Source organism: Ixodes scapularis, unplaced genomic scaffold, assembly GCF_016920785.2.
Source record: "Ixodes scapularis isolate PalLabHiFi unplaced genomic scaffold, ASM1692078v2 PGA_scaffold7__128_contigs__length_106722199, whole genome shotgun sequence".
Lineage (NCBI taxonomy): Eukaryota > Metazoa > Arthropoda > Arachnida > Ixodida > Ixodidae > Ixodes > Ixodes scapularis.
In genome coordinates this window covers 34,047,279-34,058,649 of record NW_024609882.1, presented here as the reverse complement: position 1 = coordinate 34,058,649, position 11,371 = coordinate 34,047,279, and positions in this window count along the sequence as shown.

Genomic DNA, 11,371 nt, shown 5'->3' with positions numbered 1-11,371 from the left:
ACATCGTCATCATCGGAATCTTCACAAACCGCCCCCCTGCTTGGCGCGGAATTCGTCAGTGGGCGAGGCAGCTTTTCAACCATGCGGACGTCGTCTAATCCTGTCGTTTTCATACTGCAGATCTTCGCCTTGTTCACGCTGTCAGTGAACTATACCGGCCCGCCTGGATTACAGGGATACAAGCAACACCAGCAAACGCAGATTGTGTCCGCCCCCAGTGAAGTCGGTGGACTTTCCGTGCCTCACCAAGAATTTCTTCTGGTTTCGCCTACGTTTCATCGTGCCACCGGATCGACATCGTCATCATCGGAATCTTCACAAACCGCCCCCCTGCTTGGCGCGGAATTCGTCAGTGGGCGAGGCAGCTTTTCAACCATGCGGACGTCGTCTAATCCTGTCGTTTTCATACTGCAGGTGGGTAGTCGTAATTACTATTCGAAAGTGAAAAGCGACTATTTGTGTCTCGTAGTGCTGCCTCGCCCGGAAGCATTGTGTCTTTGTGTTTCTGACTGTGTTGATGCATTGTGTTCTTTGATTCTTCTTTTGAGCGGGGATATTGAGTCCAACCCGGGACCTAGGACTGAGAGCCAAGGCAAGCAGCTTGACGAAATGCTGAAGCTTCTTCATGAAGTGAATGCTCGTACCCTTAAGTTTGAGGAGGGCCAGAATGGTCTTATGGCATCCGTTAACGAGATAAAAAGCAACCAACAATCGATTGAAAAACAACTCGTTGAAGTAAACAATAGACTAACTGTGGTTGAAAACAAGGCCTTAATGTCCGACGAGTGGCAGAATGAACTGCGGGTAGCACAGCTGATCGCCAATGACACAAAGAAAGAAAATACGCTCCTACGCGCCCGAGTGGATGAAATGGAGGACAGGTCGAGACGGGACAACTTAATTTTCCATGGAATCGTTGACACTCCATCTGAGACATGGGCCCTCTCCCAAGAGAAAGTACGGGAGGTGCTCCATCGGGAAGCTAACATGCAGATTGCTGAAGACGGCATAGCTCGGGCTCATAGACTCGGCGCCTTTGTCGCGGGAAAATGTCGCCCAATAGTCGTTAAGTTTGCGTCTTACAAGCTTCGAGAAAACGTGCTGGTGGGTAGATCAAAATTAAAGGGCAGCAGTGTGTCTGTCAGCGAGGACTTTTCGCCAGCTACGCGTCACGCGCGAAAGGTTTTGATTGAATTTGCGAAGGCGAGAAGCCCGGACAAGTACTTTAGCTTACGGTACAATAAACTTCACCTTGATAAAAAGATTTTTATGTACTGCTCAGACAGTGACAATGTGATTGAAGTTGGTGATCGTTTTGTACCACGCCGCGCAAATCCTGATAATAGCGCGGCTGCTGAGTCAGTGCCTTCTGCTAGCTCCTCGTAGCAACCCATAAATAAGCAAAGTCGGCAAAGGCCTTGTCAATCATTTGCTAATCTTTCAATGTTTTTCGCCAATGTAAGAAGTGTCATGAACAAGCGTGATGAATTGTGTGCGATTATTGACTCTTCATCATCTGATATCGTAGTACTAACAGAAACTTGGCTTTCGTCTCGAATCCGTGACAGTGAAATATTTGCCTGCGAAAAAAAGTTTAATATCTATCGATACGACAGGGAGTATAGATCAGGGGGAGGAGTATTGATTGGAATTAACGAGACAATTGAATCATTTTATGTAAATATTGTAACTGAGCTTGAGTTTATCTGTGTTTGCTTCCACGCGGGAAATAGGCGAATTGTACTTTGTGCTTGTTATAGACCACCTAACTGTTCCACTGGCTTTGTCAATGACTTACATGATGCGCTAAATATGGTTACTGCAAGATTCCCAGATTCTCCGATATTTTTATTAGGCGATTTTAATTATCCGAATATTGATTGGTCAGATACGTGCCCTTCTCTCAGTTGTCATTCCTCTGAGTGTTCCAATTTCTTAAGCTTGTGTGCTGATTTCAATCTTTTACAACTCGTCACTGAACCCACACGAGTCGCAGCTACGTCAGCCAATATCCTTGATCTTGTTTTAACTAATACGCCGGATCTTGTTTCTTTAGTGTCTCATTTACCAGGTGTCAGTGATCATAGTTCATTATACATATCTCTGACGGTTCCTAAGCACAACTCCTCTAAAGTGACTAAATGCATTCGCGACTATAGCAAAGCGAACTTTGAAGCTATTAATGACCACTTAGCCCTTTTTCTAGATGTATTTATAATTAACTTTTCTGAACGCACCATTCAGGAAAACTGGACCCTGTTTAAGAATCAAGTGGCGCTGCTCACGGATAAATTCATTCCTCTCCGTTCGATAAGATCATACACTCATTCACCCTGGTTTAATGTGACACTAAAAAGGCTTTCTAATAAAAAGAAAAGATTGTTTCGCTCTGCAAATGAAACAGGCTGTTCAAAACGTTGGGAGACTTATCAGAACGCGTATGAGGCTTACAAATCTGCTATTCACGATGCGAAGCTTGTGTATTTTAATCAGACTTTGCCGAATATGTTGTCTACTAATCCTAAGCAGTTCTGGAACATTATTGGTGATAACAATTCGAACGAAATCTCAATCAGGGTGGATGATTCTGTTATACCTAGTGAAGACTGTGCTGAAATTTTAAACGCGGCTTTTGTTAAATCTTTTTCCAGTGCATGTAACATGTTACCTTTTACATTACCTCAGTGCAGCTTCATGCCTATGGAACATTTCGAAATTGATCCCATTGGCATTGTTCGAATAATCGATAATCTTAAACTATCATCCAGTGCTGGTGTCGATAATATTAACTCCAAATTTTTAAAAAACACAAGTGTATATTCTTCCATCATACTGTCAAAAATATTCACCCAATCGCTAGATCTCGGAGTCCTCCCAGACGATTGGAAAGTTGGGAAGGTGGTTCCATTGCACAAAGGAGGTGATAAACATTCCCCTAACAACTATAGACCAATTTCTCTCACTAGCATACCATGTAAGATACTTGAACATGTCATTTATTCTCAGCTTGTTAATTTTTTGGAGTCTAACATGTTTTTCAACGCCTCTCAACATGGATTCCGAAAATCATTTTCCTGCGAGACCCAGCTTTTATTATTTACTAACGACTTGCATTCTGTTCTTGATAGAGGGTCCCAGATCGACTGCGTATTTTTGGATTTCTCGAAGGCGTTCGATAAAGTCTCACACGAGTTGCTTTTGTTGAAACTAAATAACCTTCGCATTGATGCTAACGTTATGGCTTGGGTCCAGTGCTTTCTTACTAACCGATTCCAGTTTGTTACGGCAAATAACCATACATCTCCTCTCGCGTCAGTGACCTCCGGCGTGCCTCAGGGTTCTGTACTAGGCCCACTTCTGTTTTTAATCTTCATTAATGACCTGCCGAATAACATTTCTTCCTCAATCAACCTTTTTGCGGATGATTGTGTCATTCACCGTGAAATTATTGATGATTCAGATGTTATCAAACTCCAGACAGACATTGACGTTATTCTTCATTGGTGTGAAACTTGGCATATGGCGCTTAACACAACTAAGTGCAAAGTAATGAGAGTGTCTCGTAATCATTCTGTTTCTCCCTGCTACTGTCTTAACAATGTTCCTTTACTTTCTGTATCGTCTTACAAGTACCTGGGTGTACACATAACATCTGATCTTTCCTGGAAAATACATATTGGTTACGTTATTAGTAATGCTAATCGCATGCTTGGCTATTTAAGACGTAATTTTTCCTTAGCTCCCTCCTCTCTGAAATTAACTCTTTATAAAACACTTGTGCGCTCAAAGCTTGAATACGCGTCGTCTATCTGGGACCCGAGCCTTTTAAATTTGGTTAACCCCCTAGAAGCTGTTCAAAATCGTTCCGCTCGTTTTATCCTCAGTAATTATCAACGCACTGCAAGTGTCACCTCTATGAAGTCTAACTTATCCTTGCCTAGTCTTGCCTCACGCCGAAAGGTAGCCCGTTTGTCTCTCTTCCATAAAGTATTTCACACTAACTCATTCCTCCGTCAACGTCTCCTCACACCACCTTTCTATGTTTCATCCCGTCTTGATCATCCTCATAAAGTAGGTGTACCACTATGTAGCACAAACACATTTCAACAATCTTTCATTCCCAAAACGTCTTTGGATTGGAACCGCCTTCCCACCTCCATCGCCATAATCCAGGCGGATGATTTGTTTAAAACTGCTATTTCTAACTTGTATTGTTCATAACTAATTTGTGCTTTGCCTTTAAGCTATTCATTGTATAATTTTTCTTGTTGAATACAACCCACTCCCCTCTGTAATGCCGTTGGCCCTGAGGGTATTGAAATAAATAAATAAATAAATAAACGCACTGGCGTTGAACCGACAGTGCGAACTTTCAGGAGCGGCTCGACGGCCGAGTTGTACCACATATTGAAATAGCTATAGTAAGTGTGATTGACTGCAGAAAAAGTAATCAGGATTTTCTTGGCCATACTGCAAAACCGCTGTGTTTTTGTTTTCCTTCTGTGGTCTTTGATACGTACTTCAGCTATTTAATATGTCCTCGCGCAGCGTCATCGAGCCTCTCGTAAACGTTGGGATCGTCAGTTTGACGTCAGCGCGCTGAACGTCCAACTGAAGTTTTGGGGCGTCCTATATGTGACAAAGAGTGTAATGGCTACCCACTTTTTTTCAGAGTGTGCGATTTAACTCACTGTATGTAACATTGTTCAAAATACTTAATGTAGCAACTGTCGAGCCCGCAAACAACAGCTTTTCTTGGGGGCATATATAATTTTTGTAGAACACTGTAATAATAATAATAATAAAATCATCCCTAATGCCGCGGTCACAATACGAATGCATCACTCAAGAGACATACTGCATACGATGTCCGAGGTACGTTTCTTTCTCGTATGACGATCATGTCACATTGACCATACAAGAACAGTCTGCAGATACGTTCGAAGCACAAATAAGCATGGAGTAAACATGATTCAACATGACTGAGGCGCGTCCACAGATATAGTAATGCCATCATGTCTGCAACGAGCGCCGTGCCTTTTGTACGATGTAGGAGCAGGGTGACTGTGGCTTTAAATACACATGTGGAACTAAAAAAAAAAAATGAACTCGTTCGGTGGCCAATGGAGCAAATATACATATCCGAGAAAAGAAAAAAAATCTTAATCTTCTATTTTTCATTTTTCCTCGCGGGTCGCATATACCGGCTATTGCTGGAAACCTGAACCCCTGCGACAGTACTGTCTAACAGATGAATGCGCCAAGAGAAGGTCGCTACTATGGGGCAAATTGAAAGCGCTAAGAGACAAGAGTGCCGCCGTCGACCTAACGGTTTCAGTCTGGCCCGCTGTCAGCGCGACCCTCTACCGAGGCAACCGTGATAAATGCTGGCTGCTGCCCCCATACAGGAGTGATTAATAACGACTACGGGCCAGGCTAGGGTTGGGGTCCGATCAAGACGAGGGGCTATTAGGCAGCGGGGATGAAAGGACACGAGAAAAGGAGGAGCGGGAAAACGAACGAGGAGCATCGGTGTATACGTGGAACCAGCGCTCATCTTATACATGTCTGCCACTGTTAATTTTTTTTTTTAGAGTGTGTGCCGTTATTAGGGAGTTTTTGTAGATCTTTGTCACCGTCTTTTGTGTTCGCATTTTGCGGTTTTGAAGAAGTTAAAGTCGGATTAGGTTGAGAAGGTGATGGTGGGGCTGTATATTTCAAAATCACAAGTGTAAGGTTGCCAGCTACAAACAGTTTATAATTTATAACGGGAGTTTTCGAATTTATACGCGTAATTTACACAAAAGAATTTTTCGTGAGAAGCTATTGTTGTTTTTAAAATAAACTTGGAATTTATGGCTGGTGACTGCATGAGTGTCTCACCTGCACATAAAAGCGGAGATAATGTTGCGTAAAGAATGATCCATGGGCTAAAATCTGGACACTTGGTGACAAAGTCGGCGAGGAATCCGGCGGCCGTGATTGGCCAGCGCCGCGCTTGTCATTTGCGCCGGTTAATCACAGCGGTCGAATACTTCGCCGGCTATTTTTTCGCCAAGCGTCCAGATCAGAGCCGAGGGATGCGCAATGGCAAGTGAGAGAAAAGCAATACAAACATTAAAACAAAATCCCGTCCTTGTTTGGTTGTTAAGGGCACTATTGACTGGATGTCTTGAGAAGGACAGCATTTATCACAACCGATGTTTACAGTCGCAATACCTCATAAGTACCCAAACACAAAGTAGTACAAAAACAAACAAACCACAAAGGAACTAAAAGAAAACCTTACGTACAAAAATAAATTTGTGCTCTGCAAAGGGTGCTTCACCGCATCTTAATATTTATAGCGGGGAAGCGTAACTTCCACTGAAATCCGTGGTTTAATGTTTGGATGCACTTCTACCAATTAAAGGGGCTGTGCAAGGATATTGGTTAGGAACGTTCCTCACTTTACACTAGCTTGCTGGCACTAGTTGGAGCCAAGACTACTCGAACGCAACGTCACTGACCAAGAAGCGTCTCCGTCGCGGTGGAATTCCAGGGATAAAAGCGGATTTTTTCTTTCAGTCTCTCCTCCGTCAAACTTATGACGGAACTGTGGGGACAACGCCAACAATCCTATCCCCCGGAGTGCGTCATCAAGCTTTGAGATCCGTGCTGTGACGATATTTAAATTCTGCTCATACAATCTCATTGAAGACTGAGTAGGCATTCGATTTTGGCTCTTGAAAATCAATGCGTCGACATGGGATGGTGGGAATCGCCGAACCTTAGCAATGCGTAGAACTCAGGGCGCGCCCTGTATTGATGGCATATAAACGGCTCCATATCACGTGGCTACTTTTTCTTGCTGAGAGTTGAGGAGGTAAACAGTGTTCGTTTTTCTCGGATTTTTTCTGCTGTCATTGCGTCGAGAAAAAAAAGTAGCGTGTGTTTCACAGGTCATAAATGTCAATCAATGATTCTAAGCTGTATCTATTTAAAGAAAAAAAAAATTGTTCCCTTGACCCTTTAAAATGATTTCCAAACCACTCGCAGCTGCTGCCTAATGTAATATATTGATTTTTGTGTTTGTATTTTTTCCGAATTTGCCGATTGACCGCCACGAAATTAAGTTTTAGAAAACTGACGGCGACAATGATCCCTCCAAAAATGTACAAGTTCGCTAAGAAATTCAACACTGCACCGTATTTGCAGTTGCTTTTGCATAAGTCACATTATTCTTGGAGCGTCAAGTTTGAGATAACTGCAGGCATGTTTCTTCCTAGCTCGTTGCTCCTCTTGGTTAGAAAGTAGTCTTATTCTGTCATGTGATCTTCAAGTCTGCTAGCAAACAAAGCAAATTTCTATTGTTGGAATTAGGACGGAACTGAAACAGAATATTTAATTATCGCCGACTAAGACAATGCAAACAGTGCATAGTTATACAGTCAAGGTTCAGTAAATTTTAAAAGCCAGTAATTAAAATAATCCTAAAATAATATAATTTCCATACTTTTTCTACACCCTGGACAAGGTGCACCCTTTATGTTGATGAAAGAATTACGGCTTGCTAGGCGCGGAACTTAATAACTTCCCCAAAATGTGCTTATTGATTTGATACATTCAAGACGGTAAGGCATGAGAGGTCAGGGGTTTGTAAGAGTTCCATAGCATGAAAGAGAAACTCTGGAAACTACATATTTCTCCTAGCTTGCGTAGCAGCAATCCAATCTGCTTGCACTAAGAAAACCAAGAAAGTAGTATATTTTTTTGCAATATACATTTTATAAGCTTACATGGACTACAATTGATTACACATCTTGTACTCGAAGAGCGCTCGGAACATGCGCTAGAATCGAGATATTCCATTTGCCAGAATTTGTGGATTCAGGCAAAGGTGGATTTTGATATTCGAGCTGAATTGGAAACTCCAGTAAATGATTCCAATAAAAAGGCGTTTGTACACGTAGTGCAATACAAATCGATTTGAGGAGCCATTCTTCATTTTGAGTCTTTTCTTAAAAGTAGATAGAATATCTAACATATCTCTATGAAGCTCGACGATAAGAGCAAACGACATGGATAAGAGTAATCTCACATTTCTACCTCAGCGTTTGTCTACGAATAATGAATGAACTGTTAATCACGCAGCAACTACATTGTATTACTATAATAAAATCATGGAATGACCGAATATTGCCACGAATTAAAATATAAGAATTATAAATCAATCTCACGAGAACGTGTACGTTCACATCAAAATAATAATAATATTATATCAATTGAATTTCGAACATCAGTGGCTTTGTAAAATTTGAGGTAGGATAGAATGGATTTATCGTTTATAAAGCGCATCAAAACTACACGTGAGAAGGAATGTTAAAGAAAGAAAAGAATATAGCGTAGAAACGTCTGGACACCTACTATGAATTTTGTTGTAAGGATGGAGTCTCGAAAGACTATTAATACCATGTGAAATGTTATAGGTGGCGATCAAACTTTCATATTATGAATCGGGCTCCCTCAAAGTACAATCAGCATCAAATGAAGCACACTTTAAATTGGTACATCGAGCGTAAATGCAAAGCGAAGGATGATATCCTTAACTTTTTTTTTTTTTGTATTCAATGCGATATCACTTTCGCCAAGAAGAACACAAACGGTTGTCATAGCATCAAATTGGTATATATATTTTTTTTTTCACGAAGAAACAGGATACACCCCGGGTTTCATTACCGTCGATCGGGGGAATAGACAACCAACGAAAATCAAATTATCGAACCTCGAATGTTTCCTAAATAGGAATTGATGCAATCCGTTCAACCTGCAAAGTAGTGAACCATATGTTTTCTTTTCGATCATTAGGCTGCTGACGTCGCAAAACGCAAATCGAAAATGCCTGTCCTGTACAGAAATAGTACGTATTTTTTTTTTTTTTTTTTTTGCTTGGTAAGGCAAATGCGAAGTCCTTTTTTTTTCATTCTTGAATTTGAAATGTGTGTGGCAAACCCCTCAGTGAAATGAGACGCTTTTAATTTTCGCTGCAAAAGACTTGTAGAGAGTTTGAACGTGTTTTAACTGATGGCGCTTTTATTATTGCAATAAAAAGGAAGGAAACAAAACCGCCTTAGCTCAGCAATAAGAATTAAAAAAGGCGCCGCTTAGCTCAGTTGTATCCTGCAAACAATCCTTTGGTCGCGGGATCGATTCCCGTCGGTGTGTAAATTTTATGTTCACTTTAAATGGGCTCTTTAAACTTGTGTAAACCTGGAACATTACGAATGAACGTGTTTTTTTCTTTTTTTTTTGACGAAACTTCGGCTGATAAAAAGAAATTTTGTTAAAACGATTGTTATAATGTTGCTTTTCTACTTTTTCCAAACTAAATAATTTCGGCAAACAAAAGTTCACTAATTAATCGTATTTCATGAGTGCTTGATAACTCGGGTTTAACTTCCCGGCGATACAAGCTCACTAATCTGCTAGTCTTTCCATAATTAAGAAGGCTATGTAACAACACCACAGACGTGCCAAATTACAAATTGAGCTGTGAGATTTTTTCTTCAACTGGTGCTACGCAGACAATAGGATTAAATGAACGGGCGAAATATTAAACGTTTCAAGTTTATTTTCCATTGCCTTACTTCTTTATTGTTGTTGTTGTTGTTTTTTAATTTTTTTTCTTGAAGGTAAGAATTAAGAGCGCGTGCAACATTTGTTAACTAGATTCCAAGCATGCTCCTTGGTGCTTGGTAATTGTGCAAATAGTTTCTACATTTATAGTGTGCGCGATACACTGCAAACTTTAAAAGTTGTGGGTTTCTGAATAACAAAAAGGCCTGTTATTCAGCTATTTTAATATTTTATAAGTCTTTGTGTATATTATTGAATATTAGCTTGTTTTAGTGAGATTGCAGTACGGTTTATACATAATATAAACGTCAAGCAATAAAAAAATTGCTCTAAAACGGCAGTGAACCCTGCACGAATTAATCTTGTAAAATTGATACTTTCTTCTTATCTTTATTTGTGTCCTACACTCTCGGAGAAGCGAAAAACGGCCCACTGGTTTCCTTTTTAAATGCCCAAGTGATGAACAAAAGCGAATTTTATCCAATTATGGTGGACGTCTTCGTCCTTTTCGACCTACCAGGCTAATGAACATTGCCTGCTTGAGCGAATCACGGTCGTTAACCTGAACCGGAACACGAATATGGTTTAAAAAGTAACGCCACTTTTATATTGGGTCTAAAAAGAAAAGTTGCTCAGCTGTACTTTTGCTTGGTGTCTAAAAATTTTCAGTTCGTGCAAGATAAAAAAGAGAAAAGAAAAAGAAACACTATTTGGCGGTGGAAGGGTATAAAACAATTACAACCTACCTCTCATCAAAATTAAATTAACCCGTTTTGCTACAAAATACCTTGCCTACTAAAAAAAGAAAAACAAGAAAAATCAAAACAAGCTAGGGTACAGATTAGAGGATCCAGAAATAATCTTTAGTAATATCGAAAACTAAAATGGTTCCGAAAAAAAGCAACAAAAAAACCCCCATTAAGTTGGAGATTTAAAGTATTCGTTCAATTATTGTTTCCACAAACTATTATACTCTGCTCTAAATCATTAACTGCTAATATTGAAATTGTGAAAAAAAGACTAAGTGGGAGTAATTGAAAAGCAAGACGCTGAAAAAAAAACAACAACATAATTTACTGTTTAGAAACTGTCGTTTTCTAACACGGTTTCTAAATATATATATACTCTATATATATATATATATATTCTCACGAATGGCAAATGATGAGGCAGTGAACAACTGAAGAAACTAAGTGTTTAATGGCGCAAATTTGTGCCTAAAGCAAAAATAGAGAAAGTCTAGCGTCGCAGGCGTCGATGTCGGCGGAACAGCAGGATCGAGCGCTTGGGCGAGACTGACTCCGGCTTGCCACGCTGAGCCCCTTTTTTACACGCGTGGGCTTCTGGCACACTCAGCGTAGAAGATTCGGTGCGTAGAACATTCTAACCTCGAAGCAGCAAGACGGTTCTCGAATTTACCAGAACATCACATTACAGAGTCAACAAATATGTGTTGCCGCGGCCACAAATCGAAGCCCGGACTTTTGCATGGAAGGCAAGCGAGGTAACCGTTGGGCCACGGACGCGCTGCCTACTTGGTCACCTGCGCTCGCTGCAAAATATATATATATATATATATATATATATATATATATATATATATATATATATATATATATATATATATATATATATATATATATATATAAACGAAATTGTGCAGATGAATGAACCGTACTTAATCCAATGAATTAAAGAATCCAAGTTTTTCAGGAACCCGCGAAAGGCTTTCGGCGGGTTCCTGAAAAACTTGGAT